The sequence below is a fragment of the Delphinus delphis genome, chromosome 7 (genome assembly GCF_949987515.2).
Source record: "Delphinus delphis chromosome 7, mDelDel1.2, whole genome shotgun sequence".
Classification (NCBI taxonomy): Eukaryota; Metazoa; Chordata; class Mammalia; order Artiodactyla; family Delphinidae; genus Delphinus; species Delphinus delphis.
Window position 1 is genome coordinate 91,132,311 of NC_082689.1, and position 21,410 is coordinate 91,153,720.

The 21,410-nt window shown below is 36.6% G+C and overlaps 1 long non-coding RNA gene across 1 annotated transcript in view; it reads left to right on the forward strand.

The window, feature by feature from the left end:
- Positions 1–17,008, forward strand: part of LOC132428660 (uncharacterized) — a 192,027-nt gene extending 175,019 nt beyond the window's left edge. The window contains exon 6 of the long non-coding RNA XR_009520176.1: positions 16,770–17,008. This is a non-coding gene — a long non-coding RNA (uncharacterized lncRNA). The remainder of the gene's footprint in view (positions 1–16,769) is intronic.
- The last annotated feature ends 4,402 nt before the right edge of the window (positions 17,009–21,410 follow it).

The window sequence follows — 21,410 nt, forward strand, 5'->3', positions numbered from 1 at the left end:
TTGCTACCTGGTGCTTATTGAAGTTGGGCTCCCACCCACCACAGAGACTGGGAGACAGGAACCCTATCTTCAGGTGTTGTCTGGAACAAAAAGTAAATTAGTTTAGTAGTTGAGTTTTCTCAGGTAAGCATTTCAAGGAGGGCTAGGGATCATCCTAGGGATACAGTCACGAGCTGTTAGAAATTAAGTTAGTATTTGTTCAAGTGTTTGTGTTTATTTACATGTTTGTTCAAGGCCAAGTTTGAGGCCTAGTGGAGGAGTGGGCTCAGAGGAGCCTGGCTAGATCAAGGAATAAGTCTTTGTCAGAAGTAAGTGGGAAGAAAGTAGAACAATTTTAGGCTCAAAGCCAAATCAGGAAGTTTTCTAACCTCCCCATCAAAAACAGAGTCGGATAAGTTCTCCCCACGACATCATCTTGGAGTACCACATAATGCAAAACAGTGGGCACTCTGATGAAAGAACAAAGCTGCATAGTCAGGAAAACATTAACAAAAGCTAATTATAGATTAAGAACAGTAACAGTAATAACTGGTATTTTGAGCAAACACAACTCATAGTGTGTAATCAGAATGATTTTATTGACTGTAATGTTGCATTGACAGTTTATGCAGTTGGGTAAGATTTAACCTGTGCAACTGGAAGACTCTGGAAAGCCTCATGCCTTTTCTGATCACTCTTTAATAGTAGAAGTATTAGACACAGTCACAGTTCATTCATTTGCAAATGATATATCTGAGAAGTGGTTAATATCCAAAGTATCAAAGAACTCATACAGCTCAATATCAAAAAATGCAGCAACCCCATTAAAAAATGGGCACAGGACCTGAATAGACACCTCCCCCACACACACCAAGAAGACATACAGATGGCCAACAGGTACATGAAAAGATGCTTAACACCACTAATCATCAGGGAAATGCAAATCAAAATCACAATGAATGGCATCAAAAAGACAGTAAATAGCAAGTATTGGCAAGGATGTGGAGAAAAGGTAACCCTCCTGCACTGTTGGTGGGAATCTAAATTGATACAGCCACGATGGAAAACAGTATGGCAGTCCCCCCCCCCCCAAATTAAAAATAGAACTATGACATGATCCATCAATTCCATTACTATGTATTTATCCAAAGAAAATGAAGACACTAGTTCAAAAAAATATAGGCATCCCTATGTTCACTGCAGCATTATTTATAATCGCCAACACATGGAAGCAATGTAAGTGTCCATCAGTGGATGAATGGATAAAGAAGAGGTGGTATACACACACACACACACACACACATATACAGGAATGTTATTCAGCCATAAAAAGAGTAAAATGTTGCCATTTGAGACCACATGGATGGACCTCAAGGGCATTATTACGCTAAGTGAAACAAGTCAGACAGAGAAAAACCAATATGATATGACCTCTCTTAAATTAAAAAACAAAACAAAACTAAATACCAAGCTCCCATATACAGAGAACAGATTGGTGGTTGCCCCCAGGTGAGGTTGGGGGTGAGAGATATGGGGGAAGGGGGTCAAAAGATAAAAAGAAGAAGTTAAAAACAACAGTTCTCGCTTGGGCAGCACATATACTGAAATTGGAGCAGCACGGAGCAGGTTAGCATGGGCCCCACACAAGCATGGCGTGCAGATTTGTGAAGTATTACACGTTGAAAAGAAAGGAACAGTGGTTTCCAGGAATTGGAGGAAAAGAGAAATGGGGAGTTATGATTTAATGGGTGTAGAGTTTCAGTTTTGCAAGATGGAAGGAGCTCTGGAGATGGATGGTGGTGGTGATGGTCGCACAGCAATATGAATGTATTTATATCACTGACCTGTACATTTAAAAATGGTTAAAATGATAAATTTTGTTACATATATTTTACCACAATAAAAAAATAACACCAACAATTTAAAAAAGAAACAAAGAACAAAGTATTTACATATTTGTTTTAGCCTCTTTGTCTTGTGGGTGCTTCTCTCGGTTTGTTGGGGGGCACCTGAGTGACCCCTCTCTGACTGGGGCTTTCAGTCACTTGGTAGTGCTTTCTTTCCCTTTGGTCTTGGTCCTCCTTGGCCCAGCCCCTCTAAGACTTGCTCTGTTGGATTCCCATTGACCTCCCAAGTGAATCCCTTGGATAAAAATCAAAACCACTCTGGTCTTAGTTTCTCCCCCATTTGGCCCACATCAAGTTCACAGAAATACTCTCTTGTCCTTTAGCTTGTTAAGTTCTGGGGGTGGAGACAGATCTCGAAACAACTACTGCTTTGCTGCCAAAGCAGCTTTCTGGTTTCTCTGGACCCCTAGATTTCCTGGGCACTTGTCAACCAGTCCACTCTGTCTGCCCTTCTTCTAACAAGTTTTCCATTTGGCCCTGCAGAAGCTCTGCTTTTTAAACTTGAAATACGGTAGGTGGTACCTCCCTTCCCTTTGGGTGGGTAGGTGGCAGAACTTAAAGCACAGGGCGTGCTCTCTCCCAAGTGGAATTGCCAGATAAAATACAGGATGCCCAGTTACATTTGAATTTCAGATAAACAACAAATACTGTTTTAGTACAGGTATGTCCCATGAAGTATTTCAGACATAGTTCTATGAAAAAGTTATTTGTTTTTTATCTGAAATTCAAAGGTAACTGAGTAACCTGTATTTTCACTTGCTAATTCTGACCACCCTACACCCAAGAAACCTCTTCCCAAATCTTTCCCTTCCATATCACTCTCCAGTGTTAATATCCTCTAAGAGTGGGTGATAGGTTTTAAAAGATGTGAAACTCATTCTCTGGATTTCTTGACTCGCTTTCGTTGAGTACCTTACTGGAGAATTCTCAGTCTATCGCGTGCTGGTGCATCAGCTGGAAGATAATTTAACAACTTCTCACATTATTAGCAGCAGGCATTTTGCAGAGCTTTGGAGATGGCAAACCTTTGTAGAAATACTCTGGATATTCTCAGTAAACTGAGCAGTCACACAGAGAGACTATTTGAAATAGTCATAGGGCTCTGACACAAAGAATTAGTGTCCAAGTAACAGCAGCCTAGCATAAGGACAGCATGGTACGCAAAGAAGTAAATCAGCAGATGTTAGAATGAAAAAAAAAAAAAAAAAGATGAGGATTATAGAGCACACAGGAGCAGAGAGCTCTGTAAGCTAAAAGTTGCTACCATTTCCTTAAGGATAGGAAAATTAAAATCAGTATAAGAACATTGAACATCTACAATTTTTTCATATTAAGGTAATTTAATTTTATTTCCATTATGAATTATCAGTCATTTCTAATAGATCCTTTTTGTTGTTTCATAAAAAAACAAGTTAAAAGGCTCCTGCAGGTACTATTATGGATCTATATCTGGACCTGAACAGAGCAATCTACACCTTACGGACTGTAGTGTTATATGGGCTCGTTTCAGTTGGTGAAATTGTTTAAGGACCTCTGATACCAAATTGAGGTAATATGCTTAGTATGAACTCGCAGAAAGGATCTGACTCCAAGAAAGAATTCTAGTTTTGTTAGAAAATAAGACTCTTTGGGGGATTATGAAAAGATGGTGACCTATACACATAGGTCATTTAATACATTTACCAGTTCTTTGGGGATGGTTTTCTAGAGGTATGATTGCTGGGTGAAAGGGTAAATGCATGTGAAACTATACTAAATGTTGTCAAATTCTACTCCATAGCTGTTGAAATGTATGAGTACCTGTTTTCCTATTCTCACAACACAGCATATGGTAAGACTTTGGATTTTAGTCGGTCTTACAATTTGTTCGAGTCTACTTTTGTATATTTATGCTTGAATTATTTATTTTATCTTTTTCCATTTTAATGGAATTTTCTCTTCCTTTGTATCTTCGAACTTTTATTTACATATATGAAGTTTCCAATTTTTCAATGTTAGTTTAATATATTGCCATCTTACTAAATTCACTTATTATTTGCAGTGGTTTTCCTTTGACTCTTAGGACTTTTCCAGATATTCAGTCATAATAGAGAATTTTTACTCTTCTACTGCAATTCAAATTTCCAAATATTTTATTTTGTCTAATTACATTAGCTAATATCTTCACTGCATTATTACATAGTAGTGCAGATAACGGGGAAATTTGACTTGTTATTTAGTGGGACTGTCTTTACTATTTCCCTATTAGTTGGCTTTCAAAATGAGGTACATATTAAGAAAGGATCCATCATTTACTATTTACTATATGTTTTTGTCAAAGATGGGTGTTACAGTTTGTCAAATGCCAGGTATCAAAATCAGTGTATTACTAATACTGGACTACTCTTGCATGCCGAAAAATATTTCCACTTAGTTGTGGTATATTCTTTCTATTTAAATATAATTTTTATTGAAAAGTGAACAATTTATTAGGCACAGCTGATTGAGTTTTCACAAAGTAAACATTCATGTAACAGTATACCTATCAGGAAACAAAAATTACAAAACACCAGAAACTTCCTGCCACCTTCTAGTCACTACGGATCCACAACAGAATAACCATCATCATTCCTTCCAACACCATGGATTTGTTTATTATGCTCTTACTCCCTGGAGGCCCCCAGATTCAAGCCATCAATGGCTCAGCAATGTTGCTTTCATCTAAGCTGCACTGGCAACACTAGTAGCCACTAGCCACACAGAGCTATTTAAATTTAATTTAATTAGAACGAAAAACCAAATAAACTCAGAGAATAAGACTAATTAAAGCAAAATCAGGAATAAATAGTTAAGAAAAAGGCAATAATAATAACATCAATTAACAAACTGGTTGTTTGTGAAGAGTAATGAATTAGATGAATTATTGACTAACCAATTCAAAGCAAAAAAGAAAGAAAAAAACAACACAAATACCTCACCATAGAAATAATGGGAAAATATCCACAAATACAGAGGAAAATAAAGGAATCACAGATTACTATTCTGTTCTTTTTTTTTTTTTTTTTTTTTTTACAAGTAAGCTTGAATGTGTGGATCAAATAGAGGAGCTGTCTAGTAGAATTTAAATTACCAAAAACGATCTTATGTGGAAATAGAAAATGTAAAACCTTAAAATTTTGCTCAAGCTTGATTAAAATATTAATTGAAACCGTAGGACAGAAGTCACAGTTTTATTCAGTAAAAAACCTTAGGAAGGAAAAGAAATAGCTAACCTAGTTGCTTCATAGAATATGAGGTCTAGGATAGTCTTTATTTTTTATTATAAATATAATAAACACATAAAATCAACAGTAATCACAGAGAAAAATGAGTGTGTGTTTGAAAAAGAAAAGGGAACATTCCACTTAAGTTATATTTCTACATAGTCCGTATCTTGGCAATAAAAGATTGAGTTCCTGTGTAGCTTAGTTTTTTATAAGAGCAAGGCCTTGATATTCTGCTCTTTAACTCAAAGTAATTTATTGCCATGACTTTAGTATGTGATCCTTAACTGAGGGGCTGTCATTACTGTAATCCTTTTCCTTCTTGTTAGAATAAATTGTATTTTTTTTGAAAATGATGATTGTAGGAAATTTAATGTTGCCACCTGTAGTGTAGGGTTGAATGGAGTCCCCCTGAAAGATGTGTTCTCATTGTGACACCCAGAACCTGTCTATGTGACCTTAGTTGGAAAAAGGGTCTTTACAGGTGCAGTGAAATTGAAGATTCTGAGGCGAGATCATCCTGGCTTATCTGCCCTAAATTCAATGACAAGTGTCCTTACAAGAAACTGTAGGAACAGGGAAGGTTTTTCTCCTACAGCTTTCAGAGGGAGCACAACCTTGTCAATACCTTAACTGTGGACTTCTGAGCTCCAGGACTGTGAGAGAATTATTGGGTTTTTTTCTTTTCAAGCCACTAATTTTGTAGTGGTTTGTTACGGCAGCCCTTGGGAACTAATACATCACCCCTGTTGTAATGTTCATAGTAATACTGTAATGATTACCTTGATATCTGTCAGTTCATTTTATTTGTAACTCTCCACGATAGGTGTGGTATAAATTTACTTCCTTAAGAGAAAGGTTTAAAATATTTTGTCTCGGATTTCCTAGTAGAGGTCTATTTGAGAAAAAGAAATTAGTCATTCTAACAGATTCATTTCACACCCAAATGCAAAGCCTGTATTTAAAATTTTATTTTATTTATTTATTTCCAGTTTTATTGAGATATAACTGACATACAGCACATGTGTAAGTTTAAGGTGTACAGCATAATGACTTGACTTACATACATCATGAAATGATTACATCGTCTCATGTAGGTACAACAAAACTTGTATTTTTGACAAGTGAGATAAATTTGAAAACATTAGCACAGCAGCAGCCATGGAAGAAACGTGCCTACTCCCTGTGCCTCTTGCCATAATGTTGGGTTCAGAAAAGTTTACATTTAAAATTTTTAGACCTTCAGGGGATAGTAATTCCACAACTGAATTATGTGATAGTAAAATTTGGTAGAGATAGAAGAAATATTTTTATTTATTATAATAAAAATAATCTAACATTAAAGTAATAATAGTAGAAAGGACAATGATATAAATGCTTATGAAATTTATTATTTTATAAATGCTTATGAAAATTTTAGAGACTATAAAAGTAGGACATGTATAAAAAGAGTCCTTGTCCAAATTGTTTTAATAGTAGAACGTTTCAATACAAGCAAATACAAGAAAGCACTATTACTAGTTCAAAGGATACAATAAAATACTGAGTACCTCAATTGAAGCCAAAACTGTGTTTATCAAATGTTAACATCCTACCATAATTTTAAACTTTCAAAGTAGAAGTAAATGGTAATAGTAGCATCATGCCTTATGATACGGTAGTGGAGTCATTCCCACTAAAGTCATCACAATAATCTAGAAATTCTATCCAAAGTGATTAGATGACACAAAGAAATGAGAAGTGTAAATGCTTGTGAGAAAATAAGAATATTTTAAGATTATACAGTTTATATACAGATTATACAGTTCATTACATATAACATCAAGATAATCACTAATTTCCAAAAATGCCAATGGGTTTCCTACATATAAAATATATAAATATATATATAAAATATATATAATAAAAGTATACATTATTAAAACAGAAAAGTAGTTGAAATGCATTGACAAAAGATCAGCGTTTAATGTACAGAAATTCTATATTGAAGAAATACTCAAATTATAGTGAGGGATATCAATATATACTTTAATAAATGGGAAAAGATTTCCATTTATGGCAATATGGTAGATCAGATTGATTATCTTGTTTAAAACATTTTTTCTAAAAGTTTGCTTTTAAATGAATAACCTGGTTTTTAAAAAATGATCAGAAGAAAGACTTCAAAAAAGACTGAAAATAGAATTTGGTAGTATTGAACGTAGCTTTTGCTCCAAGGGAAGCTGTTGAATAGTAGTTACCCTGAGCTTCTGTTTTGATGGTCACACAAGATACCGAAGAAGGCATTTGGTGCCTAAGACTTATGAAAGGTGGGGAATGCAATAGGCCTCTGTATAAAGCTGAAAATCTAAATGGATCTCTTGGGATCAAGAAATCAACTTACCTCACAGAAAGAGACGGCAAGAAAACGTGCCTGAGTTGACATTGGTACTAATGGAAAAAGAAAAACATCTTCCCTGAGATGTTTTATTTGCTCACATCATTTTATGGCTTAAATTCACACTACCTGTTTCATCTGAGAGGCGTCAAGTGGAAAATTAAAAGCGGTTGAAGTCATTAGGGCCCCAAGCTAACTGGCAGAAGCAAATGAAAATCTTTTTTGAAAAAAAAGAAAAAAGAAACCAAAGGTGTCCAATAATTCTCTCAGATAAAATTCTAAACAGTATACATTCACAATCTATGGCCATAAAATAGTGAGTCCTCAGGGGGAGGTATCAATAAATTAAAGTCACAGTAACATACTCCACACCCACTAAAATGGCTAAAATTTAAGAGATTGACAATACCAAGTACTGATGAAAATGTAGAGTAACAAGAACTCTCATGGATTACTTGGATACAATAGTATACTTGCTTTGGTGAAATGCTTAACAATTTATTATAAAGTTAATATACACTTACTCTACAGCTAAGTAATTATTTGCCAAGACAGTTACCTAAGTGAAACATAAATATATGTCCACCAAAAAGAGACATATGTGAATGTTCATTTCAACTTGATTCATATTAGCCAAAACATGCAAAGAACCCAAATGTCTATCATCTGCTGAATGGATAAGCCATTTGTTGTACATTCGTAGAATGAAATAATGCTTGACAATCAAAAGGAACAAACTATTGATACAAGTAAGAACATGGGCTAAATAAATCTTGAGGTACCCAGGCAATTACTGCTAGGCAGTGGATATATTGGAGAGACTAAAAACAAACAACAAGTTATGAGTTCACTTGGAAAGGTAATCAAAGCATATTTTACACTAAAAATAATTATACAAATAAACAATTTGCTAAACAGTGTATTTTCCATCTCATTTCTGATTTCAAAGAATAACTTCAAATATGTGCAACTATAAATAGAAAGATGGATGGATAGATGGATAAATGGCTAGATAGATATGTTTAAAAATTGACAAAAGTCTGGAAAGATAAGTATCAAACAGGAGGTGTCTACTCTGGTTATGGGATTGTATAGAATTGATGAAGGAGTATATAAAAAGAGAACTTGCACTGTTAAATGTATAAGTAAGAAGAAAGTCTTCCAGTTCTGGATAATTGGTTTCCTTTGGTGTGAAATCTGAGTTGAGAGGCTGGCAGATATTCACACTGAAGTCAGGAAACAGGCTGCCTACGCAGGGAGCTCTACTCAGTATTCTGTAATAACCTATATGGGTAAAGAATGTGAAAAAGAATGACTGTATCCTTGTGTATGACTGAATCACTTTGCTGTACACCTGAAACTAACACAACATTGTAAATCAACTATAATCCAATAAAAAATTTTTAAGTGCTTGAAATAAATATGACAAAATTAATAGTTGATGATTCTGAGTTGTGAGAATATAGGTTTTCTATGTGTAATGTTTTAAATATCTAAAACAAAGAATAACAAAGAAGAAAAAAAGAAACAGGCTGCCTGTACCGTAGGCAATATGATCAACATTATAGAGACTCAGAAGGGCCTGCAGTCAGCAAGAGCCAAGGGGTGCCCAGTTATCAGAAGAACCGAGGACATCGGCAGAAAATGCTATCAGAATACCTGAGATAGAACTGGGTCAATCAGTCATACCCCCAGAGATGCTAGATATTAAACTTTCAAACAATTCTAGTTGTATAAAAATCATCACATCAGGACCAAGTGGGTTTATCTCAGGAGCGCAAAGTTAGTTTAACATTCAAAAAAAATAAGTGTTATGTGGCCATGTTAACAACGACAAAAAAAGGAGAATTATAGATGCAGAAAATGAATTTGATAAAATCTAACATGCAAACATTATAGAAACCTGAGGAAACTAGGAATATAAGAGAATTACCTCGGGCTTCCCTGGTGGTGCAGTGGTTGAGAGTCTGCCTGCTAATGCAGGGGACACGGGTTCGAGCCCTGGTCTGGGAAGATCCCACATGCTGCGGAGCAACTAGGCCCGTGGGCCACAACTACTGAACCTGCACGTCTGGAGCCTGTGCTCCGCAACAAGAGAGGCCACGATAGTGAGACGCCCACGCACCACGATGAAGAGTGGCCTCTGCTTGCCGCAGCTAGAGAAAGCCCACGCACAGAAATGAAGACCCAACACAGCCAAAAATAAATAAATAAAATTAAAAAAAAAAAAAAAGAATTACCTCAATCTGATAAAGGGTATCTACCCCAAAAACCTACAGCTAACATGGAAGACTAGGGTGAAAGACTGAAGACTTTGACTTTTTTTTGTTAAATGTTTTAAATTTTTATTTGGAGGTCTAAAAAGAAGCCTAGCAACCTTCTTCTCGTTTTTTAATCCACTATAATTCCTATTTGTCATTTATTTCAGGAAAAACATCAGAGAATGAAAGATCATATTTCATCTAATCTAAGACACAATCATTTTGTGTCATACCATTATTTATTGTGCAATTGATAAAAAATTGCCAACTAATTGTCAGATGCCAACAATTAGGAGAAACATTTTAATTTTTGAAATCTTAAAATGTGGAATAAAATTTCATCTCAGAGTTAATGAAGTGAGATACTTAGCAGAGAACATGTAAGATGCAATAAACATATTATGGAAATATAATACAAAAAGAATGAAAAAATACTTAATAGAACGGAAAATTTTTGAGGACTTTGCCCTTAAGGTCAGGAGTAAGACAAGATGTCTATCCTTGCCACTTCCATTTAACATTCTACTGAAGGCTCTAGCCAGGGCAGTATGGCAAGGGGGAGAAAATAAAAGGTATTTAGATTGGGAAGGAATAGGTAAAACTATCTTTATTTGCATATGACGTTATCATATAAATTCTAATGAACCTACACACGAAAAAACTATTAGAAATAATGAATTATGTAAGGTCACAGGAACAATGCCCATGTAGGAAAATTAATGCATTTTCTTATACTACAAAGAACAATTGAAACTAGAAATTCCCCTTTTTAGATCTTGAGCAAATATTGAACTTTTCTGAGTCAAGTTTCCTGACCTATGAAATGAAGGAGTCGGAGAAGATGGGATGACCTTCTTTTCACTTGATTCTCTAGTGTTTCACTACTCTGTAACTTCGTGAGATCAGAGATTCTGTTTTGATCATCATGTTATTTCACAGAGCCCAGAACTGTAGGTATAAATACATTGTCTGTTGAATAATAAAAGAATGACATGCTGGAATAGGCCACCAAGGAACAGGAATGAGACTCCACTTGTGCAGATATTTTATGAAATAAGAGCTGCCGTCTGAAGAGCCTTGTAATTCGCAAGTCAGAGACTAAACTCTGTGGTCTCTTTTAAGGTTTCCTTTGGCTCTAGGAGTATGTAATTCTTCCCATCTGAGAATATCCATCGTGATAATGAACTGCCAATCAGAAAGCTGTTACTTACACTACCTTGAACGTCGCACTGCGCTAGGCACTGTGCGGGAAGAACAGTAGACCATTCCCTGCCAGAGACCAAGAGTCAGAGGCAGAAACCAGAATGGAAATTATGTTCCATCTCCAACAGAAGCTCAAGTGTTTGTAAAATTACCCTCCAACTTCTCTCTCTTCCCTAAAATTATGAGGAGCCAAGACCTTTGGCTGTAATAACTTCAAATCACAGAATACTTAACCTAGTTTAATATGCAATTGGCTTTGAATGTATCTGAGCTCTGCATGCTTCATTATTCTTTTGGCAACCAGGCTGTAAAAAAGTTTGCGTGTGTAAACCTACAGAATGATCCCTGTTGGAATGTGTATTTTACCAAGGTTAGTTCTGCTTCATATCGCCCCTGGGAGGCAGGTCAAAATTAAACTTGATCTTGGAAGCAAACACACACACACAGACACACACACCCAGTGAACTAAAACCAAGAATCTAAATAGTAGGCGACTGAGATTATTTCCCCTGAGCCAACATAGACTGAACTGAGAGCCAGGCAGCTCCAAAGAATCAGGTGTCAGGTGACCTCCGAATGAGTCAGTGAATGTGTGAGTGCTAGGAACACATGCAGAGTTGGTGACCAGGACTCATTTCAGAGAGAGAACAAGGAACCAGGGGGAGTAACAAACATGAAGTTTCAGACAAAAACTAATGGCCCCTAGATTCCAAATGTACTCACATAGTCAAAAGCACTTTTTAGGGTAAAAAGATATTAAAACGGAGATATTTTCAAAGATGAAGAGTATGATCGTAAAGCAGCCTAATTCTTTTTCCTCCCACTGTCCATTTAAACCCCTCTGAATGTGAATGAAAAAAAGGGGAAAATATATATAGAGAGAGAAGGAAGAGTTGGAGGAGGAGGGGAAGGTGGGGAGGTGGATTTATTTTAAGGCACTGACTCACATGATTGTGCCGGCTGGCAAGTCCAAGATCGAGAACAAGCCAGCAGGCTGGAATTCAGGTAAGACTCCTGAGTCTGAAATCCTTCAGACAGGCCAGACAGGCTCAAAATACAGGCAGTATTTCTGTGTTGGAACATTGGAGCCAAATTCCTTCTTCAGATAACCTGTCTTTGCTCTTAAGGCCTTTAACTGATTGGATGAGGCCCACACACATGATGAAGGAGAGTCTGCTTTACTCAGAGTCCACTGATTTCAATGTTAGTCCCATCAAAAAATACCTTCACAGCAACATCCAGACTGGTGTTTGGCCAAACAACTGGGCACCAGAGCCTAGCCAAGTTGACACATAAAATTAACTATCACAGTAGGTAATTCTGCCCCAGCCCCTTGGATGAAAATAAGAGTAGTAATTATGATTCTCTGCTTCCTCCTAGGAAATGAACAGTTCTCAAGTCATTTTAAGCCACAAAACGGTCTCAATTCAAGATTTCAAATAGTCTAAACATCCAGGTCCATATAAGGTTAATGCTTCATCCCTCCATCAGCTCGGGTCTGCTTTGGGCAGGCTGCCTGTATTAGTGGTGGGAGAGGGAGTGTCTGCTTCCACAGATCCTAGCCTAGTACCTCGATTTTTCCTCCCTCATGCACTAGGCAGACTCTAGTTCTTCCAGTGTTGATATCAAAATGAACAAGAGTCATTGATGCTGTCATGAGCTGTTTGGTATTAGCACTCTCTGGGCTTCAGAGAAATTTAAAGGTGACCTTTCTCTCAAGGGATGTTTTTGTCTGCTTTTATAGACACATCTCACCCCATCTTGGGATGTCTCACTTGTCTTCCCTTGATGCAAGTACATAAATGTCTTTCCTCTGACTTAACACTGGTATCCCTTTCTCCGCTCCTGGGAACAAGCTGGTCCATTATCTTTATGTTGGTCACCCCATTCTTCCAGGCAGTCATGTTCTTTCTTTCCCAGGAGTCTCAGGTATGGATCTTGGTAAATACACAGGCATCAAGACCCGGATAAACTGGGATCCTGCACAAAATGCTGTACTAACTGTGCTCTCTTTTTAGAGCAGCTCATCAGGGATAGCTTCAGTCCACCAGATTTCAGAGACCTAAGTTGGCTGTCAGTCTCCTTCACCCTCTAAGCTGTCAGGGACAGAAACTGAGGTCCTGGAATTGACCCATGAGGTCCCCTTCTCTTGTACAGTTGACCCTTGGACAATATGGGTTTGAACTGCTTGGGTCCACTTATACATGGAGTTTCTCCAATAAATATGTACTGTGGTACTACATGATCCATTGTTGGTTGAACCCCTGGATGCAACGCCACGAGTACAGTGGGAGGATTGTCAAGTCGTAGGTGGATTTTCGACTGCTCCAAGGATCTAAGTCCCTAATCCTCACATTGTTCAAGAGTCAACAGGGTTGAATTTAGGGAAAACTCTCCCACCACTCCCTAAGGAAGGTGAGTTTCCTCTAAGGCTCCCCAAGTACTGCCAGACCTGGGCTTTAAGCTTTCTCCCATTTGTCCCCCAAAGCTATCAAACTCAATTTAGGAGATATGTACATATAGGTCAGAGGCAAGTTTGGTGTTCCCTTATGTCTCTTCTATGCATATAAAAATATTTTAGGCAGGGTTTTTAGTTAGTTTCTGAAGGAGGAATTCTTCAAATAACCTAGCCTAACATCATTTCTAGAAGCTAAATTTGAAATTTTCCGATTCTCCAATATAACACGCCACCTTGGAATAGAACTGCTTACTTATCCAAATATAATTAAAGTAGTAACAACTGATGAAAATGATTATTTTAACTAAAAACCTTCTTAATCTTGTTCTACAGAATGACAATAGATGTGAAAGAAAAAAGGAGCGTGGTTTGTGGTCAAATAAATTTTGCAGATGCTGTAATAAACACTTCCTGGACAGGTTTCCTCTGAACTTTAATATGCATACTTATGTAAAGGAGAGGTGTATGTGTTGCTGTCCTTTCCGAACCTATTTTAACACAAAATTTCTTTTATACTGTAGCATCTCCAAGGACTAGTGTTCCACAGCATGCACTTCAGAAAAATAAAAGAATCCTAAAAACGAATAGCTGCAGATTTGGGAAGATATGGTCATATATGTGTATGCTAATTTATTTTTCCCAATGTTTATGCACCTAACTTTGCCTATCTTCAGCTTTTATAAAACCACTTTGTATCTTTTGTATATTGCAAAATGCTACTTGTTCAAAGATCCAAAAAAAGACAATAACTATTATATTATTGGCTGTAAACTGATTTTTCTGTTTTCAGGTTGATATTTAAGGACTTAAGAAATCTTGAGTAGATATGATTTCAAGATAAACCTTGGCACACAGGATCTCTTAATGATTTTCTGATGAGTCCCTATGGATTCTTTCAGGACCCCTATTTTTGTATTCAGTTCTCTCAAAGGTGGTAGTAGCATACAAATATTTGCCCTGGCTGCGGGGGCGGGGGGGGGGGGGAATTGTGAGGTAATTCTGAGTTTAGAGAAGATAAATGTGAAGGAATACAAAAAAATCAATGAGTTTTCGTAAGTTGAATTCTATGTGAACTTTGTGAATCATTTGGATTGAAAGTGTGGCCCCCCTTCACTCTAGAATCAGCCCCAAGACATATTACTAGCACTGCTTGACACTTTGTTAAGTATTCGCCATAAATTCCTACTTTCATAGACAGTTTTAGTTTTAATTAGTTTACACTGGTGTAGCGTTCCTTACAGAAGGAACGTCATTGTGGTGGGGATTATGGATGGATTTCTTGAGTAATGATGAAGGTTACTAACAAAAGACCATGCAAACTCACATCATCTCCTCCCATACTCCTAATATAGAACAGCAAAGAAGTTTAACTTCCCCATCTTATTTGCAGTTATTTTCTTAAATTGTATTATATTCAAAGAAAAAGCTATAAATTATTCATATATCTCTTACCTAATCCTGGATTACATTTCAAAATGATGATAATCAACAGGCTATAGAAAATGGTACGATATTTATAGCAACATGGTAACCAACTTAATTAAGTAATATCAAAGACAAATTGAAATCTCTATGTTCTTTCTCTTGATTCAGACAATTTTCTTCATGATATGATAACTCAGATGGAATTACATGGCTTGATTACTTTTTAAAGTGATTATTGAGTTCTCCAGATACTTATTGGTTCCTCAGGATCAGTTATCCACATTTATTAAGTGCTATATCTAATTGGCAAATCTATTCCACTTACACTTTTTAAATTGCTCCATTGTTGGTCAAATTGTGTTTGATGGTACCAGACTCCATTATACAAAGTAATTTAGTTATAAATACGATTTTAGGTTTCCCTAATGTTGTTTCTCTGATTATACATGACAACTTGGATAGACTAGAGCCATTGTAAAGACTGGAGCTGCCATATCATTTTCCATATTATGGAATCAGTCTATATTCTTTATAAATTTGGATCCCAGCAGCAGGTTTAAACTTGATTTGCTGCATCATCGTTTATATTATAGGCAAACTCAAGTGAGTAGCAGTACAATAATATCCATAGTTCAATAGATGAAGACAGCCCATAAAATCCAGATTGTTTGATGATAGAATCTAAGAGTTAAAAGAGACATCGATGATGTAGTACAACTTCTAACTAAGGCAGAAATATCCTCTGCTATGTACCAGATAGGGGATAGTTATTTTTTTATTTATACAAGTTCAACAATTAAAAAAAAGAAAATCACTTGCTAACAGGGAATCCCATTACAGTTCAAAGCATCAGAGAAGTATCACATCCTTGTGGTTAAGCCTATAGCCTATAGAGCCAGATTGTGTGTTCAAATACCATTTCTACTATCTCCTTACTGGGAAGCTAAGTACATTTCATCACATCCCTGTAGTTCAGATCTGTGATGTGGAAAATAGATTTCTATAAAGATTACATTCATTGAGACATACAAAGACACAGAGTTAATAATGTATAAACATACCTAGAAGAACTATTGGCATGAAAACAATAATATTTTTTAGAAAATGATTCCACATATTAAACTAAACCTGTCTCCCAGTACCTTCCACTCATCAGTTCTAGCTCTGACTCTAAAAGTGCACATTGGGAAACATTCCCTCTTCTACATTTCCAGTCTTGGTCTTCCAGACTTCTTTTCTTCAGGCAGAGAGTTACCAAGTCTCTAATATACATGAATACTGTCTTCAAGCCAGTGGAGGCCTAGGCTAAGATGCATGTGTTTCTTGATTTCTTTGCTGATTCACGGCACTCTACAATGATTTTTAAATTTTTTTTTTTCAGTACACGGGCCTCTCACTGCTGTGGCCTCACCCATTGCAGAGCACAGGCTCCGGACGCACAGGCTCAGCAGCCATGGCTCACGGGCCCAGCCGCTCCGCGGCATGTGGGATCTTCCCAGACTGGGGCACGAACCCGTGTCCCCTGCAGCGGCAGGCGGACTCTCAACCACTGCGCCACCAGGGAAACCCTTCTCCATGTTTTTCTTTGCCTTTAGAAGTCTTTTTCCAAAATTCATCTCTAGTTTCCTTAGTAACTCAGTCTTTACAGAAACTCTTGTTATGTTTGATGCTGGATATTACTCGCCATCTAATTCATGGGGCTTCCTCATCCTACAACTATTAGATTTCTGATTTCAAAGGGCAAGTGGCTAGCAATATGCATGATGGCCTCTTCAGTTCTCATTAAAATATGATTGTAAATATATGAAGCAAAAAATATGGAAACAGCAGAAGATGAAAACTCAGAATAAAGAAACGAAAATTGGAAAATAACCTAATGTCAAAATCAAAGAAAAATTGTAATTATTTATATTGCAGATGGAGCCAGCTGGGAAGATGCTCCGTATTCCATTCTTCTATTCCAAGACCTGGACGATTAAGGAAATAAGCAGTTTTTCTATGATGTCAGGTATGATGTTTACCTTATTTGAGTGGTGGAATTGTGAGTGATTTTGACATATTTTCCAATATTTATTTCTTTCTAATTTTTAAAATCTAAATAGCTTTAAGAAGAGAGCATCTATCTATCAGCAAAGATAATCTCAAATGTGAAGTGGTTGTTTTGGGGATTGGAAGTTTGGGTGATGATTTTGTCCTTTTATTTTATTATATTTCCAAATATTTTTTTTACTATATTTATATGTTATATATAATTATAGAATAGAATATAGTTTTTAAAAGACAATACAATAGAGGACTCCGAGAACATTGGTTTTATTGCCTCTTATTTCAGGTCAGGTTTGCAACAAAATATTTTCTTTCCTACTTGATATTTTTTATCACCAAAGTGAGAAAGATTATCTTTTTTATGAGAAAGACTTGTTTATATGTATATACAAGAAATTCAAATGGTTGTCTGGATTCTTACCCAAAATGGAGGGTGTGTTTGAGTGGTCTGCCTTAAAATATAGTCTAGGTAGCACTCAGAACTTACAATGGTTATTCCAGAGCTAGATTGTGTAGAAGCTAAAACTGAGGATGACTTTTTAATAATAATCATTTTAACAATGTGGAGAGAATTATTGAGATAATCTGTGTCATTAATATAATATCTTTGGATGCATAAGGGGCTGTGGCATATCTTAAAAGATATAGGAGTCATCCTCAGAAGCAACTAAAACTGAGGTATGATAAGAGACTCTTGTAACTGCTTTAGACTTTATTGTTTTATTATTGTTATTATGATTAAGACATAATTTACATACATTGAATGTACAAATTTTAAGTGTACAGTTCTATCACTTTTAACAGATCCATATAACCTGTATAATCTGCATCTATATGAAGGTATAGAACATTTCTATCACTACAGAAAGTTCTGTTAGGCTTCTTACCAGACCATTTGGTTTCTTTCCAGTTTAGGGCTTTTGTGAATAAGGATACTATGAATGTTCTTGTCCATTATAGTAGATACACTCATTTCTGTTGGGCATATGTACAGGAGTGAGGTCGCTAGGTTATGGGGTATGTGTATGTTGAGATTTAGTAAGTACCTTAAAACATTTTTCTATGTGACTGGACCAATTTACACTCATCCCGCTAAGTAAGAAATTCACAGTTGCTCCATATACTTACTAACACTTAGTATTGTTCATATTTTAATTTTACTCATCCTGGTACGTAATGACAACTCTTTTGGGTTTTAATTTGCATTTTTCTGGTGAGTAACGGTGTGAGCCTTTTTTCATATGTTTATTGGGTGTTTCGATGTCTTCTATTATGAAGAGCCTGCCTATCACAGTAAATGTAAATGTCTATTTGCTTGTCTATAATTATGTTCTCACAACTGGTCTGTGAGTTCCCTAAAGGTAAGGAATGTTTTTAATAGACCTTTCTTTTCCTGATACTTAGCACACTGCACTAGCCCATTGAAGATTCTAAAAAATATTAGTTTGACCAAAAAAGGGATAATAATTAAATAGCTCCTTGTATGTGTCAGGTGCTCTTGTGTATTACCTCAGTTAATTCCCACAGCAAATCCACTTACCGATGAGGAACTTGAAGCTCAGAGAGCTTTAAATATTTGCAGTGGCCATAGAGCTGGTGAGTGGCTTGCATTGCTATAGACTAAAACCAAGACTTTCTCCTTTGAAAAGTGTTTCCATTGTTCCTTCTAATCCACTACAATGGCTTCAAATTAGAAAGCAGTCTTTCATTGTATTCATTTTGCACCCATGTTTACTGCTCATGATGGCAGAGGACGGTGTGCTAATATCCAAGTTTCTCTTCTTTTCTCTGGGCACACAGCTAAATTACCTTTCCCAGGCCCCTTGAAGTTGGGTAGGGTCTGTGACCAAGTTACAGCAATAGAATGTGATCTAATATTGTGTATACCACTTCCAGGTTTCACCTATAAAAATCTCCCACACGCAATCGCCCACTTGCTGCCTACATCTTGAAGATGGTGGCAACATGAGCTATAAGGAGGCTGGGTCCCTGAGTGACTGTGTGGAACAGAAACTTCTCCCCTCCCCCCACCACACTGGTCTGTCATGAGTGAACTTGAAGCTGTCATCATGATAGACCACAGAGATGTCAAAGTTTGTTATAGAAGCCCAGTCACCTAAGTCTCTCTCTAGATATTGGTGATGTAGAGATGATGGACTTTGAGAACTTCAGTTTGGTAAATAAAGAATTCTAACACATGGCAAATGTTGTAATAAAGGTACAAACTAAGTTCTATGGCAAATGATGGAGACAGATCAGTTCTGCCTTGTAAACTTAAAGAATATCTCACTGAGGGAATAATATTTTTTTACCTTGTCCTTGGAAGATCAGATCGAAGTGATGGGCATTTCAGGTTGTAGAAACAGCATGAGGAAATGTGTGGAAAGCTAAAAAGCATGGTGTACCGCTTTTGCCTGGAGATTTGTGAAGTTCAGTGTGGCTAGATTACAACTCATATGAGGAGAATGGTAAGAGAGAAATTTAAAAAAAAGAAAAAAAGTTTGGTGGCCACAATTGAAGCATCTACTCTACCATGAAAAGGAATTAGAACTTGGTGTTATGATCAATGGGGAGCCATTTTTTATGAATTGAAGGGAAAGAAACTGGACCAGGAAAATCATTTAAAGGCATTGCAATTATCCAGATGAAAAATAATGAGGATCAGAACTAAAACATTGTCAGTGGGTATTAAGAGGAGGTAGATTTTTAAAATTAATGTGGCTGTGGAGACAAAACGAATGGCATTTAGACTGTTTCTTTTGTTGAATGTCACCCACTATTAGAAAAGTATTACATAAATCAAGTCCAAATGAATCTTTGGTATTTTCAGGTCTTCTAGAGTCTCTGTTTCTTGTTAAAATGTCAATTGTTGATTTCTTTCTCTGACTTCTCAGAACTGCTGGCAGCCTTGTTCTACTTAAAATGTGCTCAACAATAATATTCCGTCAATGAAAAAAACCAAGTTAAGATTTCTGTAATTGTTCCTTGCATGCTGTTCCCCAACATTTCAGTTTGTTTTCTGTTTTAGATGGAAGATAAACACTTTAACTCCACAAATAGTTATTGAGCTCCTATTATGTTCTCAGCATAGCAGTAGTCAATAATGATAAAGAGAGTATAATCCTCAATTTTCAGCCTTTATGAAATTCCTGGTCTAGAGTCAGTAGGGAAAAGGAAATCAAGAAGGATAACAACTCCAAATGGCAACGATACAGTCTAAAGCTGCTACCAAAATGAAGTATTATGAGGGTTCAAATTGCTAAGAAGATTCAAAGGAGTGATGTTAGGTATTTGGAATGGTAGGTGTGGTTTTGTGCAGACTTCACGCAATGTGGTATAGGTTTCAATGATGAAGGTGATGATGATGGTGATGATAATGATGATGATGGTAGAGGACAAGTTCCTTTTAGCATCTGTAATTAGATGACACTGGAGTTACTACTGACATGCCTGTGGGCATATGACCAGGAAGGCTGTTCTTCCACATGCATGCCTGGTCTCCTGCATTAATGATTCAAATCACTGATTATGTAATAATAATAATGAGAATTGCTAGCCAAAGAGTCAATTTTCACTGTTTGTTTTGCTTCTCAGGCGAATAAAGGCAGTTTTAGAAAGGCTCCCGTGAATTAACAGAATAAAGCAAACACACAGGAGGAAAAGTATCACCTAGGATTAAGGAAGCTCACGTTAGAATCAGAGTAGGAGACACACAGAAGCTTAGCAAAAGGAATTAAGGAGCAGTTTCTTTTCTTCTGCCTCTGAAAATTTACTTGCAAACTGAATCACAAGCAGAGGAGGAAAAGGTAGGCCATTGTATGATGAGAGGAGAAAGGAAAAAAAAAGCAGCAAGTAGGATTTTAGTTTGTTTTTTAGAGGATTAAATAAGGCTGATGCCAGGAACATGCTGAAGTAAATTTCCCAAAGGGGTAAGATTTTGGCGGAAAATCAGAATCATGTATTTAGAAATGAGCATTATTCTTTAACTATACCAACAAAAACTCTAAAGTATTCAGCCTGGAAATGAATTTGGAAAGAATATAATAGATGTATTCATTCATTCATTCATTTATTCTGCAAACATATATTGAATGGCTATTATAGAACAGACACTCTGTGAGGCATTGGTAGGAAACAAAGGCTGAGACAGTCAGGCCTCCCTCAAGAAGTTCATGCAGGGTGACTCACAGAAAAACAAAAACAGAAAAGCAATAAACATGGTGGTGCGTATTGTGAAGCTAGGTATGAGCTAGCTGCTAAGGAAGTGTGGAGAAAGAAATTCTTCATCCGGCTGGGGCAGTCAGGAAAGGCATCCCAGAGGAATAACTCTCTTGAATTAGGATGTGCAGATGAATAGAAATTGGCCAAGGGGAAAAAGCGGGATAGATACTTAAGGCAAAGAGAAACAGAAGAGAAACAGATCACGCACCAGTGATAATTGCTGCACATAAGACTCACTGTTGGATGCTAAAATTAGTGGGCAAAAGCTTTTGCATAAACAAAATTTACACA